The sequence below is a fragment of the Brassica napus genome, chromosome C3, assembly GCF_020379485.1.
Source record: "Brassica napus cultivar Da-Ae chromosome C3, Da-Ae, whole genome shotgun sequence".
Lineage (NCBI taxonomy): Eukaryota > Viridiplantae > Streptophyta > Magnoliopsida > Brassicales > Brassicaceae > Brassica > Brassica napus.
The window spans coordinates 62189650-62209656 of NC_063446.1; the positions used below are offsets into that span (position 1 = coordinate 62189650).

General features: G+C 33.6%; 2 pseudogenes; one reads left to right on the forward strand and one right to left on the reverse strand.

Moving 5' to 3' along the window:
• Window positions 1–264: 264 nt before the first annotated feature.
• On the reverse strand, window positions 265–3678 carry LOC111203835 (annotated as a pseudogene).
• Window positions 3679–16175: 12497 nt separating this feature from the next.
• On the forward strand, window positions 16176–19498 carry LOC125583774 (annotated as a pseudogene).
• The last annotated feature ends 509 nt before the right edge of the window (window positions 19499–20007 follow it).

Sequence of the window (20007 nt, forward strand, 5' to 3'; positions counted from 1 at the left end):
TTATATTTTTTCAAATTCGAACTTTTTTATATAAAAAAAAATATATTTTCGAATTACAAAAACAAAATTTGAATTTTTTTTATTTTAAATATATATATATTTTTTCAAATTTTCTTTTTGTAATTCGAAAATATTTTTTGAAACTATTTTTAAAATTTTTATTTTCAAATTTTTAATATTTATTTTTTATTTTATAAAATTTTAAACTTCAATCCCAAATCTTTGCCTCTTAACTCTAAACCTAAGGTCTGGATTAGTTAACCCTAGGGGTATAAATGTATATTTAACTCTTTAATGAAACATTTTGGTCATTTTGATCCTTAGAGTCTATATCTGGGATAAAAACTTTTTTAATGCTATCCTAGGGTATTTCTCTATAAATAATACATCATAGTGAATATAACAATTAAGGCTCCGAATGGTAACAGCGGGGTGGACGGTGCGGGACAAGCGGATTGATTAGTGCGGTGCGGTTTAAGAGCGGTTTGTGTTAGAAAAACGCATACTGCGGGACAAGTGCGGTTCATCTAATAAAAGCGGTTTAAGAAATATGTGAATGGTGACCAAAATAATAAAAAGTGCGGGACAAATGTTTGAATGGTGTTTAACTACAGTTTGTATAAGAGAAACTTAATTAAATTAATTAAATTTGTTATTTAAAATAGAAAACGTAAAAGCTTATATCAAAATGCTTGAATGGTGTTTATAAACTAAATAGTACTGAATATATAAAATAAAATTCTATTTGACAATAAAGTATTTTACATTTTTTATAAAGTACAAATAAATTACAATAAGAAAATAAGTTTATTTTATTGATTTTCCCATAGCATATTTGCAATATTATCTTTTATTTGCGCCATATGTCCTCCATCTGTCACTTCAATTGTTTCCGCATCATCTAAATCGGTATGAAAATCAGTCTCTGCCTGTGTATTGAATCCTCATGTTTCTGCCATAACTTCAGCAAAATCTGCATCTGAAAAGTTTGAAATTTTTATAAAATTATGCAATCCCATTGTAGCCATGACCACTCTCTGCTGTATGTTGATACTATATCTTGGAAAATCACAAAGAATCCTCCATTTTTTCTTCCAAACTCCAAAAGTTCTCTCGATAACTGAACGTAGAGACGCATGATATCAATTAAATAATTCTTCTTTATTCCGTGAAGCAGGACGATAGTTGAACTGTGACATATGATATCTGACAACGTTGTTTCGTGATGACTTATATGGAGCCAAAAATCCTTGCCTATTTGGATAACCCGAGTCAACGACATAATACTTTTCCGTTGGAGGCAAATGAAATTCAGGATCGCTTTCTTGTGCCATTGTGAGAACGGATGTATCATGACAAGATCCCGGTGCTCCATTCCATATATATGTGAATAGCATATTCAGATCACAAATTGCCATAATATTCAACGATGCATTATCGTGTCGATTCCAGTACATTCCTTGTAATTCTGGTGGTACTTTTACGCAAACATGAGTCCCATCCATAGCTCCAACAAATCCACTAAAAAATTGATAATATTTTGGATGTACTTGAAGTCTTTCAGGAATTCGGTATAGTTCTTGTCTTGTTGGAGTTCTGATATAATCGCATGCAAGTAATTTCGTCGCTTTAAGAACTTCTTTAAATTTTCTTTTCACAGTCTCTTGATTTCGTCCAAATCTCAACCCAACATCTCTTTGAACTTCATTGTGCCCGCATATACGCAAAAATATAGCCACACTTTCTTCAATGCTTACATTTGAAGTTGGTTTCAGACCATAATTCGTTTGTAGCATGTTACATAGTGTTCGGAAACATAGTAGTGACATTCGTAGGAGTTGAAGACAAACAACATCATCTTCTTGAAGTCGAGACCACATATTTCTCCACCCTAAACCTCTGTCTGTCCGGGCAGGTGCTCTATGAAAATATCGATCATAATAACTCAAAGTTGGTTGAATTATTAACTCCTCAAATTGCTCATTTTCTAAATTCCACAACTCAATTCTCTCTTCGTAAGATAGTGTCTGGATGTTTTGTGAACGCAACTGACAGATTCGAAATGCTTGCAAATTAATAAACATAAAATTAAATTTTATTAGATATATAAAAATAGTAATAATGCATTAACACACCAAAATAATATATAAATATTTTAGAACATTAGAATATGACAATCCATTAACACACGAAAGTAATATAAAAGTATTTTAAAACACATGAAAACCTATAACACACAATAAAAATAATAACATTATATCATAATATATAAACATGACAATCAGATTGCTACTCTTCATCTCCTGAACCACTTTGATTCTCTTCATTAGGTTCTTCTGTAGTTCTCCAAATATTGAATAGTCCTCTACGTCTCGGTCTTTGTGATGTGTTTCCTGGTTCAAAATAATTAGTGAAACCGATACTAGTTGATGGTGATTGGTGGACCTTTGGTGAAGAATCTATACTTGCACCTTCTGAATAATTTCGTTGAGTATTCAGTGGACTTCCACCTTGATTTCCAACTGTAAATCCGTAGTGAACATTTGTTGGTGTTGTTCCAGAAGAGCCGGTTTGCTGAACATTTGATGGTTGTTGACCATGATGAATATTTTGTGGAATGTTCCATTGTTGAGGATATGGTGGCGTACTCCATTGTTGAGCATTTAGAGGTGTGTTCCAACTTGGACCATTTGGAGGTACACCCCATGGTTGAGCGTTTGGTGATGTCCCCCAATATTGAACATTTGGTAGTGTTCCCCAGTGTTGCATATTTGGTGGTGTTCCCCAGTGTTGCACATTTGGAGGTGTACCCCATTGTTGTGTAGTCGGTGGTGCACCCAAGTTTTGAAAATTGTTTCCCCTTGAACAATTACCCACTGAAGATGTACTACCAGATGATAAACCTCCAGAATGTAGACTCCCAAATAACTATCCAGAGCCCAATTGTTTTGGTACATCTTCATTATTTCGTGATACACCAGTCATAGCTTCTAGTAGTTGCAATTTATCTTCGTCATTGCTTCGAGCTATATCAATGAAATACTTTCGCCAAAAAACTAGTTCTTTAAGTGCATTAATGCAAGCCCAGTAAAATTTAGTGAATTTGGGAAGTTCCAAAGCAAGAAATATTTGTTCAGCTTTTTTGAATTCATCGTAATCATCCTTATCAAAAGCACCTGGGCATAATTTATATTCAAATTAAATGCACGGTTGAAATTGTCGACCATGTGCTCTCTACCAAGAACCGTAGGATCTTTAAGAGTATAATCGTTGCTTCATCATACAACTCAATCAATGTTTTTTCTTGTTCATAGGTCCACTTAAATCTCGACGCTTTCTACAAAGTAAAAAAAATAATTATAATTTTGACTAATACTATATAATTAAAAAATATGCAATAAATATAAAATTAGATTTTTTACTCGTGAAGAAGTTTCGTTATGAACATTTGAATTTCTTTGTCCCACAGGATTTGTGTTTCCACGACGTCTTCCTGACATATCTGGATTTCAAAAATGATTTAAATATTATTAATAGAGTTCCATAATTAATCATATTTTTAATAAAAAATAAAAGAAAATATAATGTATATATATAATTAAAATATTCAAAACATATATTTATTAAGTTTGCAACACAAATATTTTTTTCTTAAATCACAAACAGAACAAAATTTTTATTCAAAACATATGTCAAATACATACTAATATTCAATTTTATTACATGCAGCTTATGATTAACTTTTTAACTTATTTTGGTTGATCTAAAATTAATTACATTAATATATAACAAATAATTTATGTACATAAATAAACTTTCAGTTAACTAACTTACGTATCATTATTAGTTTAAGTACTTTTATTATTTCAGGTAACCAACTAATTTATGGAAAAAAAGTTTACGTACATTCACAAAAATTTTGGTTAACTAAATAGTAAAATATATATTTATTCCTTCAAAAGGGATCCTCGAACAGAAAAAAATATTTTTAAACATTATTCAAACACATAATCATTATTCAATTTTATTTTTTGCATCTTATAATTAACAAAATAATATTTTACATGGTTACATTAAAGTTAACTTACTTACGTACTTTAGTTAGTTTAGGTACCTTTAATAGTTTCACTGAATAATTTATATGCTTTTAATGGCTTACATAATACAAATTACAAACTAATATTTTTCAGGTAGAAAAAAAAACATACCTTGTTCTTGTTTGAAAACAAAAAAACGTTTTTGGACCAGAAATGGAAAGAATGCGATTGTATAGGAAGTATGATAATTGAAGTGAAGTGTGTGTAAACTGATAACGTACTTCTTCTATTTATAGACTAGATTTTTTTTATTTTCTGTTGTATTTAAAAAAAATAATAATTAAAATGTCACAAACCACATAAACCACTCCTTTTGTACGCAAAGTACGGGACTGAGTGGATAGGGTGCGGTTAATATTTGGCAACATCACATGGTATGCTATCTTATTTTTTATTATTTTAATTTCAGAAAACACAAAACAAGAAAAGTAAAGTGAATGGTGTCACTTTCTCTCCCGTCCCTTTCTGTTTATGGGACCACAGTTATCACTCAATGCCTAAGATAGACGTAGCAAAGTGGTTGGAACAGCTGATGAGATACGACAAATTGGAAGGACGTGAATAATACATCATAGTGAATATAACAATTAAGATAGACGTAGCAGAGTGGTTGGAACAGCTGATGAGATATTGTCTAACCAAGGTTCAAATCCTACCTTTGGCAAATTGGAAGGACATATTTTTTATAATTTTTTTTTAAATGTAATATACACGGATGAAATTTTTATAGATAGGTAAGCGAGTTATAATGCCACCTCAGATTCCGTAATCTTTGACTAACGAAAAATAGTCAATGTATGTAAAAACTGATTTTTGTTAGTTCGTGTAGTAAATTTAAATTAATTGAGTGTTAATGTAGGTATTCGAACAAGGTCTGAATGTATGTACTGATAGGGAACGCGGTCATGTATGGATGTATGAATTGGTTGATTTCTCGTGAATGTGTATGGATGTTACGGCAGTGTAGAAAAGAGAAGATGTTGATTTTTTTAAAAAGGACCACCTTCAAACTATTACTCCCTCCGTTTCAAAGTACCTCTGTTTCAAAGTACATGGAGTTTTAAGATTGTCCACAGCTATTAAGAAACTTATTTTTTATCTTAAAAATACCATTAAAATATAAATTAAAAATTATTCAACGAATCACAAAACATACTACAAAATATCATTAGTTACACAGTTTTTTGATAAAGTGAAAATGTGCATTGATATATGAAAACATAATCTATTTTGAAACATCGAAAACTCCATAAAATATAATCTATTTAAAAATGGAGGTAGTATTGTTTATAGGATTTATTTGATTAAATATATATATATATACATATATATATATATATGTGTGTGTGTCACCCCCACAAGTTATGTGACATTCTTTTCAATTCTCTGTTCGTTCCCCTTCTTCGCCGCTGCTCACATTAATTTCCCCTTTCATTGTCATAGTTAGCTAAGCTTTTCTCAATACATCAATCTAATCAGACTTTTAAAAAGATTAATCGTTGGTATTAATGGGTAACCGTGGAATTGCAGAATACTAAATTTAAATTATAGATTAAATTGAAAGTTATAGACACATCACTGCAATAAATACTAAAAATGTGTGTGTATAGATTTTTGTCCTAAATAAAACACAAACTAAAACGAATTATAATTTGATCATCTAAAACTTATGTTCATTTAAAAGGTTAGCAACGGAAAACTTGAAACAGATTATATTTTGATATTGAACGGAACTTATCTTTTTGAATCCAATTTTGTTTTAACCCCAAACAGAAACCAAACCACCAAATGCTTATACTGGTACGTACTACCAAACTTTTTGGTTAATATTACCAATCTTTGATGGTGAGTCATTTTTATTGTCTTCACTCATTAACACATAAAACTGCATTTACATGTTCATGAATATCATTTAGCATCAGTTGATTCTTTTTTTTTGAAGAAAATAAATATTGTTATCCACACTAAATATAAATCATCACATAACTACACATTTACGCAATACAATAATTATATATTAAATATATAAATGATGTAGTTAACATGATGGCATGTATCAAATAACATGTTGTGTAGTTGACATCACATTCAAATTTATATTTTTTTTGCTGGAATAGTAGATCGAAAGTTAGAATTCGACAATCATATTTTGAATGAGGACTTATTGTGTATATATCAAAATAAAACTAGCTTCTTGTCTATTTTCAAAAGCTATTGTGTATATAACAATTTCGACAATTGTCGAAATTATATATTACATATATAAATGATGTAGTTAACAAAAGTTATCTATTTTCGAAATTGCATTAGAATCCAAACAAGACAAGAAGCTAGTTTTATTTTGATATATACACAACGATTACAAAACATTATATTAACCTCATTGCATTGCCGCCATCACTACTTACTTCTCCTCTTCCTCTCCAATAGTCTCATGCAATCAAATTTGTTAAGAGAGCTTAACTGAGTTAAAAACCATGTTGCTAAGCTCCACCACGAGACTAGTGTGAAAGACAACAACATATGACTGTTACCTCTTCTTATAAAGTAGTGTTGTGCAAATATAAAGAAGAAGGTCTTGTTTTGGCAGACTGTGTACAGCAAGAGATGTTGCTGTAGAACAAACGAGGGTGGAGAAGGTTGCCACTATGGAGATATATGGATTCTTTGGAGGAAGAAGGTTAGTGATTAGGAGGTAGCAAGAGGAATGTAGCGTCGGGAGAGACGTGGCGTTAGGTAGGGATCGGAGAAATGAAATGGGATCACTGTTTTTTTATGTTTTAAACTCCACCTCTTGAGGTGGTATTTTTTACTATTGAATTTAAAGTGTAAATTCATTTTTCTAATAACCCACAATAATCTTACATATAAGTTACTGATGAAATCCATATTTTTTTCAATAAGAGGAGTTTTGATAGGAATTTTACAAATGATGTATCTAATAAAGAGATGATTTGGAGAAAAACTTAAAAATTTCAAACTCCTAATACAATAAGCCTCCCTAGTTAAATCCAAACTTACAATCCTATATCGAAGGATGACACGAACAAATCAATTGCATTATGTTTTGAAATAAATGCTTAGAGTTTATGTTCCATTTGTCCAAAAAAAAGAGTTCATGTTCCATAAATTTTTATTTTGTAGTTCAAATCCAAAATCTTAGAATAATTTCATTTTACTAACTTTAATTTATTAATAAGAGATAAAAACATGTAATGTTTTAATAAAAATTAATAAAATTTACATTTTTGGGTCAAAATTAATAAACATATACATTTTAACTATATGAAAAGATTGTTAAAATGACAACTATAACGTCATGTAAATAGAACAACTGAGGCTGAGAATGGGAGGCAGATAATTGATGGAGGAACTGCATTATGTGTATCATCCACTATACTCTTACCATTCATCAAAAATATGATCAATTTATGTGTAAAGTGGCTCGACCACTTTTTTAGAAAACGTTTTACTTTTTGTTCTTGTTTTAAGAACCACAAGTGGTTCATTTCATCAACTCCCATTTAAGAGTAGTTCAAATTTATCCACTAATAATAAATACACAGTATTGTTTAGTAATTCATATATGCAACTTATTTTAACTATTAATTTCTAGACATAGCTTTATTATATACATAGGATCATTATATTTCATTATATTATTTTGGCTATATATATATATCTCTTATTATTTAAAATAATATTTTTGATAATGTAATATTTACTTTGATTTATTTTTAAAATATTTTTAAGTTGGTGAGTTGGTTAAGATTAATTTACAATATTCTACTTATTCATATCATATATAATTTATAATTTATTAAATCTTATAGTATAAAATAAATAGCCTGTACATATTTATTTTAAAATTAATAATTTATTAAAAAAATACAAAAAATATTAATTTAAATCTTATATAAATTATAATAAATTTGTACAATATTTTGAACCGTTTTTTATCCACTTTCATCATTCAACCTATGTTTTGAACCGTTAGATCCGCTTGATCAACTTTTGTTTCGCTCGATCCGTTGGATCCACTTTTTTTTCGCTCGATCCGAAACGCTTGATCCGCTTTTTTCGTTCAGAGTCTTAATTTAATTTAATTAAAATAATAAAATTATTTTTGTGTGTTTTTGTGAGAAGTTTGTTTTTGTTCCTTTAGAGTTTATTTTAAGTACTATAATTACTTAATAATTCTCTACTATAGTCTTTTATATTAATAATAAGAATAGTGACTAATTATATATATATATATATATATATATCTTTAAAACAGTTTCTTATATATATCTTTAAAACAGTTTATATTATATTTTGAATAAGAAATTATATATTTATTGCATTTATAAAATTATTTTTAAAACAACTATTTTAATTTTATCATGAAAAAACAAAATTATTAATTTATATATAAATTATATTAAATGTGTACAGTATTTTGAACCGCTTTTTATCCATTTTCACCATTCATACATATGTTTGAACCGCTAGATCCACACTTGATCCACTAGATCCGCTAGAACCACTTTTGTTTCACTCGATCCACTTGATCCGCCGAATCCGAAACGCTTGATCCGCTTTCTCCATTGGAAGCCTGAGTCAGTGTTGAACTGCAAAATTAAAACGAGAGTTATAATCATTACTATTAGTATTAAACAAATTTTTTTATACAGTCATTGACTCTTATCTCCGTTTTTCTTTTGGTGTGCTACCACTTAGAATTATGGAAAATCAAATCACATGTAGTGTTATGAATCATGAAGTGGATTGTCCATAACCTAAACCATACAAGTTCAAGACTAGAGTCCATTGGAGGTTTACATCCAGCCACATGGAAGATCCATTCAACCTTAGTTTTTATGAGTTTGACCATGTCATTATGTAGAGTATCTTTGTAATCAATTCTCTCTTTGACTCCACTTTGTATGAACCACTATATATGGTGGTGTAAGCAATAAGAAATATACAACACATTCTCACAAATCTTCTCTCAAATCTTAACACGTTATCAACACGAGACTCTCTCCACTTGAGCAATCCCATCCGCCGGCGATCATCTCTTTTCCGGCCATCTCTTCCGGCCCTCAGCCTTGCTCCGCCGGCCAAGTCTATCCCTCTCACGGTTTTCCGGCCAGCTCCTCCACCTCTCTCTCAACCAGCTCATCCGCGGATCAGCTCTCTCTCACGGTGGTCCATTCAGATCAATTTGGTGTTTTCTAAAAGGTAAACTAATCTATCCATAAAATCTAAGAACACCACATATCTGAATCCTGATTATTAGATCTATTTGAATCATAAAACTTATAAAAATCTATAGATCTAAAATTATCACAAATATTAATCTTGAATCTAAGATCTATATGAATCTTGATTCTAAAATTATTTGAATCTCTAAAGATCTAAGAATCTCTAAAAACTTATAAAACTTATTAATAATCTAAGATCTATATGAATCTTGTTTCTAAGAACTATTTGAAATTATAAAAGATATTAGAGAAAATCATAAACCCCTTTTAGCTAGCAAGCCTTAAAATCGGTTCCCCTTTCTCCTATTTTGATCCGGCCTTAAATCCGGATTGACTAAAGGATTGAAACCCATAATCTTTGTTTGGCCGTATTACCGGCTGTATAGCCGGATGAATAAGCTGGCCATCAAAATCTTAATCCCATTCGATGTGCTTACCGATCCAAATCGGCCCTTATCCACATCAAAATCTCAAATCCCCTTGTTTGTTTTATAACCGGATATGTATCTTGATGGCCATTATACATATCAATTCCCTAAATCCTTTTTGCTTGATTTTTATCAATCCCCTAAACTCTAAGCAATAATCGGCTGAACCCCTAAATCCAAATCCAGCCATGATTTTTTTTCCCGGCCATGACCTTTTCCGGCCACAATCTTTTCAGCCATAATCTTTCAGTCAAACCCAAAGATATCAAAACTTAAATCCTAATCAATGCATATCTTTGACCATTGATGTTTTATATTGTAACTGATCAAAATTTAAAACTTTTATGATTGTTTTAAATGCATATCTTTGACTAGGTAGTATTTATCAAAATATTATAACATATAGTCTTGATTTAAATAGTTATGACATAGGCTAAAATAAATACTAAGTTGAAATCATTTGATCACATAGTTGTTTGTCAAAATTTATCTAAATCTAAACCGGCCTTGAAATCGGTTCATTATAGTTTGAACAAATGATATAAATTTATCTTGATCTAAAAACCAACCTTGAAAACTGATTTTGTGATGATTGAATTATATACTGATCATATATACATACCTGATAGCATCTATTAGATCAAACATGGATTAGTAAATTGTTAGATCATACACATATCATGAACTGATCATTTCCATGCATCCGCTTGTCATATAGTTTTATTAAAACTGAGCATGCATACATATAATAGATCATTCTAATCATGGGGCATTTAAAATAAAATCTAAATTGGTTCATATTGCTTGCATCTAATTAGATTAAATCGGTTATTTTTAAAGTTAAGCATGTTTGTTTAATTTGAAAACATAAACCAGCTTTGAAACCGATTGATTGAAAATCTAATTGAATTTGTTCTAGACATATCCTGAAAATTATAAAATTTTCTTGTCTTGGTTTACCCTGTAAAAGGGGGAAGGAATCGGTTTTTGCTTTATGATCTTTGAAAACCAAATATCCTCATGCATTAGGAATCACATATAGATTGTTTAAGTCCAATGCTTAGTTCTGAACATGCATTCAGCTATTTCTTGATCCATGCATTTGCTTGATTTCATCCATCTTGCTTGATCTCATTTAATAAAATGATGATTGATCCTTATTCAAATTCTAAAGGGCCTTAATACCCTATATATATAATCAATCCAATTTGAATTATAATTAAAAGGATTACTAGATGCAATGATCAATTGATCATTCTCATACTAAGATTGCTTAAGCAAATAGATTATATGATTTGGGGGAAAGCCTTATTGAAATCATATACATTGATTTATTCTATTGCTTACATAGAATTCTGAGTGCTTGAATTACTCGTTAAATATTCAGATGTCGAGATTTGAACCCTCAGATTACTCTGCCCTAAATCTCTCTGGAGATAATTACCTAGAATGGGTAAAGAATACTCTTGTTGCCCTGAGATCCAGAGGACTCGGACAATGCATCAATGAGTACAATGATATCATTGACAGTGAAAGGCATAGAGCTATAACGATTATTCGTTATCATCTCACTGAGGAATTAAGAGACCTGTATCTCCATGTTGAGGATCCTTGTGACCTTTGGTTACAGTTAAGGAAAAGGTTCAAACCGGTATCGTGGCAAAAGGCCAACCATGAATGGGAGATCCTCAGATTCCAGGATTTTGAATCCGTGGACAAATATAATTCTGCTCTGATGGATATTGCTTATAGTCTTGAACTATGTGGTGAAAGGATAACACATTATTCTTTATTATATAAGACCTACTCCACATTCCATCCAAAGGATGTGCTGTTGCTACACACGGCTAAGAAGTTCACCACTTATAATGACCTTTTGTCATATCTTTTGGCTTCTGAACAAAGAAAGCAGAAAATCAAAGATACCATCAACAGATTTGACAAGCTTCAGAAAAGATACATTGAGCTAAAGAATAATGAGATGAGGCCTCCTATAGCTGATGAAGCTGAAGTTGAGCGCCATATGGCAACACATGCATTGTGAAGGCCATATTATATAATTGTCTTTTGACATTCTCATTTTCATGTTTCCTGAGTTTATGTTTCATGAATTGCTTTGATACTTTGCTTTATACACGACTTCATTAATAAAATGAATTACTTTGAGTTCATCATTATCTTATTCAAACTGTTGTTTGATAAGAAACTATATCTATATGCCTTTATTGTGCCAAGATAAATATGATTGAGGATTAATACCCCAACTCACTTTTCCAAAGAGTTCAAAGAAGCCTTTGACAAATGGCACGACATGCTCTGCCATCCAGGCTCAGTTATAAAATACTCTTGAACTCAACTGGACATTCCTTGAAAGAAAGGAAAAGAAGCTCGACCAAGGCTTTGCCTAAATGGCATTATATTCACCCTATAAGGTCCATTGAATTAAGAAGAAAAAATGGTTTCCAACAATGGACAAAAGGGAATAAGAGTACCTAAATTAAAATCGCCTAAGTGGTCGAGACTACATTCTCTATTGATCTAGTGATCAATATGATATTAGGCAAATAGCCAGGGCAATCATGTTTGATTAACCCACGAAATTTATCACTTAGATGGCATTACCATACTTAGCCATTCGGATTATGATGCAAATATTTAAAAGGGCACAAATGTTATCCCATAAGATCTCACGTGTGTGCAATATATCTATGCACAAGGGAATTTATTGTCCCAAGCACCACGAATTTGAGTATGTTCATGAGGGGGAGTGAGGACAAATCCCATGATACATGACCATACTAAAATCCGTGAAACATGGTCCACAACCATATTACATATTGGTTGAATTTGATATAAAGACCATTACCTATAAGGTTCAAATTCTAAAAGTCCATATGCTTGGGGACACCATGAGTTATAAAAGAATGAACCTGCATCAGGCCATAGTAATTATATCAGGCCATATAAGTGATCATAGATATTCCCACCTCAGACTGATACGGGTCATGAGTCCAGACATATATCATCTTAAGATATTATGAAAGAATCCACCACAAATATATGTGCCATCTAAGATCATGTGATCTTAGAATCTCATAAAGAGGATTGGGAATATATGTTGGATATATATTATGAATATACTTTCTCCATAAGTTTAAAAGAAACCTTGAGCCAAAATGGGTGATCTAATTATAGACCAAGGAACAAGGATTACATAAGGTTTATGAATCCGAATATCCAACAATGAAAGGAGAAAAGTAATAAGCTGGTATAAAGAATGATAAAGAATGGTATCTACCATCTGGTATCAACCATCAATGTCTTGGCAAAGATCCTCGGACTAGAAAATAATTTATAGACGTCCATATGCTACAATGATAGCAAAATAAAATGCCAGACACATTGACCCGAGAGAAAGAATGACTATGTCATCCCAGCTTAGCACCACACGGTTTTGATGTCTTAAAGACACAACCAAGTTGCTACAAAGTCTATATAAGATAGACCAAATAAATGTTCCAAATAAAGTTCCATAAATTCTAAGGAACCTCGGAAAGAAAGAAAGGTGCATGAGATAAAATCCGAGTTTTATTAAAGGAAACCATTCCAGACATTGAGATATAAGGCTGGCCAGCTGAACAACTAGGTACCATACCATATAGCTTGGGACGCCAAGTTATAAGGTTATTAAGGTCCTAGATAATGAAATCTCAAATTGATTTATACCATGTCTGGAACTAAAAGGAACTATATATATATAAGTGTGTCGACACATACATTCATAGAAAATGCGCAAGTATGTAGCACATGAATACAAAGATATGTATCGAGGATCATAAACCCACACAAGAGTACTCATAATGAATAATGAAAGAAACGTGGGGTTTAAAGTGATATATAAAAGGCGTATTGTATTGGCCATGAATATGTAAACGCCATATGATGCCCAGTGAATATATAAATCCTGAAAGAAGGATAAATCGTGAGACAGACCGGGAAAGGTCTATATAATCCAATGTGGTGGATACTACTACATATTTCACTACATATGATGTCTGGAAGAAATTCAAAAGATGTAGTATGCTATATATGACTCACTGGATGATGATGATAATATTATTGGTACCAAAAGATTTACCAAACGGTATTGAGCTCAGAATCAAAAGATGAGAAAAGAAGTTCTCTTGAACAACATTTTTCTAAAGTTGTTCATGGACTGAATTAAATTACTACATATAAGCAAGTGAAGAGTTCTATAAGAACAATTCAAATCAGTCCATAGAGGAATTTTAAATTCCTTGTGATTTATACTAACCAACCTAAGATAGGTTAAATGGTTATTCATTGGTAATACTTATGGTTGGTCGAATTCTCAGCGTGAACCAACCAAGCTGTGGTATGAATGAATAAGCTATCATAAAGATAAGCTATAAGATCGAAGTTCATCTTTGAACAAAAGGTATAGGACCACATTATGCGTCCATATGCGACCCAACGGATCCGACCATCATATATGAAGATAATGCAGCTTGCATTGCTCAACTCAAAAACGGGTATATCAAAGGTGACCGAACCAAACATATTATACCCAAGTTCTTCTTTACCCATGAGTTGCAGAAAGCTGGAGAGGTCAACGTCCTTCAGATCCGGTCTAGTGAAAACTCAGCCGACCTCTTCACCAAATCATTGCCCTCTTTCACATTCAGGAAGTTCACGCAACAAGATTGGCACGCGTAGACTCAAGGACCTTCAGTGATGTCCAAATCAGGGGGAGTAATGTGTGTTGTACTCTTTTTCCTTTCTCTGGTTTCCCTTTTTACCACATTGGGTTTTGGGTTTTCCGGGAGCGGTTTTAATGAGGCAACATTAGCATGTTACAAACCATATATTGTTATGGCATCCAAGGGGGAGTGTTATGAATCATGAAGTGGATGGTCCATAACCTAGACCATACAAGTTCAAGACTAGAGTCCATTGGGGGTTTACATCCAGCCACATGGAAGACCCATTCAACCTTACTCTTTATGAGTTTGACCATGTCATTATGTATAATATCTTTGTAATCAATTCTCCCTTTGACTCCACCTTGTATGAACCACTATATATAGTGGTGTAAGCAATAAGAAATATACAACACATTCTCACAAATCTTCTCTCAAATCTTTAACATCACGCAAGTAATTTCGAAAAATTTAAATGTAATGAAATCTTTCTTAAGTAGTTTTGTTATTTCATCATTTTGATCTATATATATGCTCTCATTCTCAGTAGTGCCGATGAAAATTGAAAAATGTCATAAGACAAAGCAGGGGTGCGCGCAAGGCGGGTATTGGTTTTTTTTTACGTATACCTGACACTTGGTTTACTTTGAATGAGTAATGAAATTTTTGACTTGTACTTGACTTGTCAGAAACGAATACTTGTTATTTCGAGTACTTGTCCAAAAATATGTTACTTGCAAGTTACTTGTCTTGTTCGATTACTTGCTACTTATAAGTATTTATTAATTACTTGGATATATTTCCAAGTTTCTAAAAAATTACTTGGTAGATAATATTTTACGAAAGAATGTTATGAAAGTTTGTTTTATTTACTCGACTTGGTAAAAATATGAGAGTTATTTTAAATAAAATATTTACACCTAATATAAAAAAGAAGATGAAATTCAATAAGAAAGTATTGTTTACTTCTTACAACAAAGAAATATTTGTTTAGGGCTTTAGTTTTTATGGTTTAGTTATCATTTTTTAGTCGTAAAACAAGTAACGAATAATATCAAGACGAATCGTAACTTTTTTTGTGATACTTGTTACTTGCCTTGCATTTGCAAGTAGCAAAACTCAATGACTTAATACTTTACTTGGCAAAGACGAGTACTTGAAAAAACGAGGCGAATACGGATCAAATAGCGGGTCTTTGCTTTGCTTAAGACAAAGGCAAGCCAAGAGCACCTTACAAAAAAGACTTAAAGACAGTTCTCCTTTTCTTCTACGTGCCATTTCCTCGAGGTTACACCCGGCAGATATCTATAGAATCATTCGGGACATCGAGACGTTATCATTTAACTTTGCTTATGTTGTTTTCGTGTTTATTCCGCGAGCTCAGAACTCAGCTGCTGATAGCTTAGCTAAATCAGCATTGTATCTCTGCAACTCAACCCCCATTACCTAGTTTGGTAGATGAAGCTTCTGTATAATTCAGTACGAGGTGTTCAAAAAAAAAAATAAGACAGTTCTCCTTGAGTTATTTTAAAATTTTGAATCAAAGATGAACAGAAAAACGTTCCTCGATATACGTGTAACAGTGCTTCAAAAAATAAAGCATAGTTCTTCCAACGGTCGAAATAAAGGTAAAAACTAATTTATTGATTTATTAAAAACATTACAAAACCAAGATAAAATTTTGTTTTTGATCCAAAGGCCCAAACTTTGAATTATCAGTCATCATCACTATCAATCTCGCACACAAACACACTCTCTCTCTAGAACTGCACGGACAACGACATGCTTTTAATTTCCATGCAAACCCCTCCTTTCTTCTCAAGACAATTTTGAAACTCACTTCTTCTTTCATCATCATCAATGGCGGCTGGTAAGGTCCGTGTGACAATGGGGTTTCACAAATCTCCTTCAACCAAACCAAAGGACATGGCTACTCCTCTCCCCTTCCTTCCCCCTCCGCCTCCTCACCTACTTAAACCGTCTTCCGGTTCTGCCGGTAAACCGTCTCCCGTTTCTAATCAGAAACCCGGTTTCGCTCGCTACTTCCCACGCGCTTCCGCTCAAGTACACAATGCTTCTTCTCGTTCTGACCAAAACGCAGTCATCTCGGAGCTTCGCGAGAGAGAAGCTAAGTTAAAGACGGAGGTTCTCGAGCTGAAGCTACTAAGAGAATCCGTCTCCGTCATCCCGTCCCTCGAGTCGCGGATCGCGGAGAAGGACGGCGAAATCGAGCGTTCGAGGAAAGAGACGGCGAGGTTAACGGCGGAGAACGAGAGGTTACGGAGAGAATTCGAAAGGAGCGAGGAGCTGCGGAGAGAGAGCGAGAGGAGAGAGAAGGAGATGGAGGCGGAGCTTCGGAAACTTGTTTCGTCGAGTGACGACCACGCGCTCTCCGTCTCTCAGAGGTTTCAGGGTTTAATGGATGCGTCGGCGAGATCCAGTCTGATCCGGAGTTTGAAACGGGTCGAGTCCATGAGGAACGTACCCGACCCGGTTCCGAACCAAGACAGAAATAAAACCGGTTCTCCCGGTGACATTTACCGGAAAGAAGAGATCGAGAATCATTCTATAACTAACTCGGATGAACTCACCGAGTCAACCGTTAGATCTAGGGTTCCCAGAGTCCCAAAACCACCGCCTAGACGGTCTTCTTCATCCAACGGCTCACACGATGCCACGGAGAATATCCCAGATCCGCCGCCGCAGAGAACGTGTCCACCACCTCCTCCTCCGCCTCCCCCACCACTTTTTCGTCCACCACCACCTCCTCCGTCCGTTTCCAAAGCCCCACCTCCGCCTCCTCCACCTCCCCCGCCGAAGAGTTTAAACATAGCGTCGGCCAAAGTAAGAAGAGTACCGGAAGTTGTCGAGTTCTACCACTCTTTGATGCGAAGAGACTCCATAAACTCGAGAAGAGATTCCACCGGCGGAGGAGGCAACGCCGCCGCAGAGGCAGTACTCGCTAGCTCCAACGCCAGAGACATGATCGGAGAAATCGAAAACCGTTCGGTTTATCTACTAGCGGTAAGATTCTTTTACCCGGTCAGCTCAATAACTTCGGTTTAGCTTAGTAACCGGTTTGTCATTAACTTTGAACCGAACATTGCAGATAAAAACCGACGTAGAAACGCAAGGAGACTTCATAAGATTCTTGATCAGGAAGTCGAAACGCAGCGTTTTCAGATATAGAAGACGTGGTGCCTTTCGTGAAATGGCTCGACGACGAACTCTCTTACCTGGTCGACGAGAGAGCAGTGCTGAAACACTTCGAGTGGCCGGAGCAAAAAGCAGACGCGTTGCGTGAAGCAGCGTTTTGTTATTTCGATCTGAAGAAACTCATATCGGAAGCTTCTCGTTTCCGCGAAGATCCTCGTCAACCCTCAGGCTCTGCTCTCAAGAAAATGCAAGCTTTGTTCGAAAAGTTAGATAAAAATTCAATCTTTTTCTTTTTTTTTTATGTATTCAAATGCAGGAGAAGTAATCAGATATCTTTGTGGGTTTTGAAGGTTAGAGCATGGTGTTTATACTCTGTCGAGGATGAAGGAATCAGCTGCCACAAAGTTCAAGGCTTTCCAGATTCCGGTTGATTGGATGCTCGAAACCGGCATTACTAGTCAGGTCAGCAAATATCAAGATCCTTCTTCTACAGTTCCTGTTAAATTAATTAAATTAACAAAACAAAATCTTGGTTTTGCTTAATGCACTGGTTACACAAATCGATAGTATATATTAGGCCTGCAGTTTTGGTTTATTCGGTTCCATACTTGGGTTTATACGTCCAAAAATCTCTCCAAATTAAAATAAAAATAAAAAATCAGTTCGGTACTAGGTTATTTTGGTTTTGAAAAATTCTACCGTATTTAACAGTTTTTGGTTATGGTTAGATTTGGTTAATTCGGTTTTTGTTTTGTTTTTTTTTTAAATCAAACTAATCGACTATCAAACTGATAACCAATTTCTTTAAAGCTTGCCGAACTGAACCGAACTCTGGTCATTATTTTACTTGCCGTCTCTAGCTATTTATTACAATTTGACTGGAGTTGTGATGAATAAAGAAGAACAACAATTCTTATGGTCCCCATCTAAAAGTCAATTGTTGCTGGCACTGGCACTGGCACCACAAAATAATCTAAGATTGGTTTGATACTGTCTTGACTCTATTACAAATCTTGAACAAAGTAAACTTGAATTTAGTGGTTACTTTAGTGTATCTGGAGTTTTCCTATGTGCACGCCTGTGAGTTTCAATATTTTCTTCTTGTCTGCTTCCTTTGTTTTTTCCTTGGGATTCATCAATTTTGATAATACAAATAAATGCACACAAGAAAAACAATATGAATATTAGTGTAATGGTATCAGATTCTTTTTTGAGTCTTAATGTTACGTGTAGTGTATTCAAATTGAATATCTTAGTTATGCAAATTGGAACATTGCATAGTGGTAAGATATGGAAGTTTGTATTTAAGTATTAACTCTATAGCTGTGTGCGATTTTCAGATTAAATTGGCATCTGTGAAACTAGCAATGAAATATATGAAGAGAGTGTCGGCAGAGCTTGAAGCCATTGGAGGCGGTGGCCCCGAAGAGGAAGAGCTTATCGTTCAAGGTGTTAGATTCGCATTCCGTGTCCATCAGGTAAAGCAAAAGACTTTGATCATCTTCCGTTACAAACTTACAACATTTGTTGTTTGTCCAAACTCTTTACAACTCTGTTATTGTTTTTGTTCAGTTCGCAGGAGGTTTTGATGCAGAGACAATGAGGGCATTTCAAGAGCTAAGAGATAAAGCGAGATCATGTCATATTCAATGTCAAAGCCAAACACATCAACATAAGCTTATTTTTCGATCTACACATTGTTGAAGCAATCTTAGCTTCATATATCAACATAAGCTTATTTGTCTGTTATTTTCTCTATTACATACGTTTTTTTTTTGTTCTAAGACAGATAAATCATGTGAATATATGAAACTCTTCTTGCTAAAAAGAAAGGATCATTGTTTAATTTAAAACCATCTTTTTCAATAGGTGCTAATGATAAAAGAAAGCTTCACAAACATGTCAAGAGACGAGAATAAACCAACTCCCAAGCATCGCTATCTGATCCTCCGGTTTCAGACTCTTCAATTGCATCTTTTGAGAGTTCCATCTGAAAAAATAAGATAAGCATTCTTAGAAGAGATGATGTAGTCAAAGACATGCCCGTAAGTTATGAGAAACTAGACTACACACCATCTGAATTGCTCCTGCTCTCTCTGTTTTAGAATTGGGCGAAACTTCAACATTGTCCATAACTAGGTTTGTTAATATGGGCTTTTGTCAATAGGGTTAGCCCAGCCCGCATCTAATTTGTTTAACCCTAAACCCGTTACTTTTTGTATGGATTAAAATAGGGCCGGCTAAAATAAGACTCGGGCTAACCCTAAGCTCGTTACTTTTTTTTTATGAAAACAAAATTCACTGAAACGACGTCGTTTTCATTCTTCTCCATCTTTTTGTTGTTTCGATTCAAAAT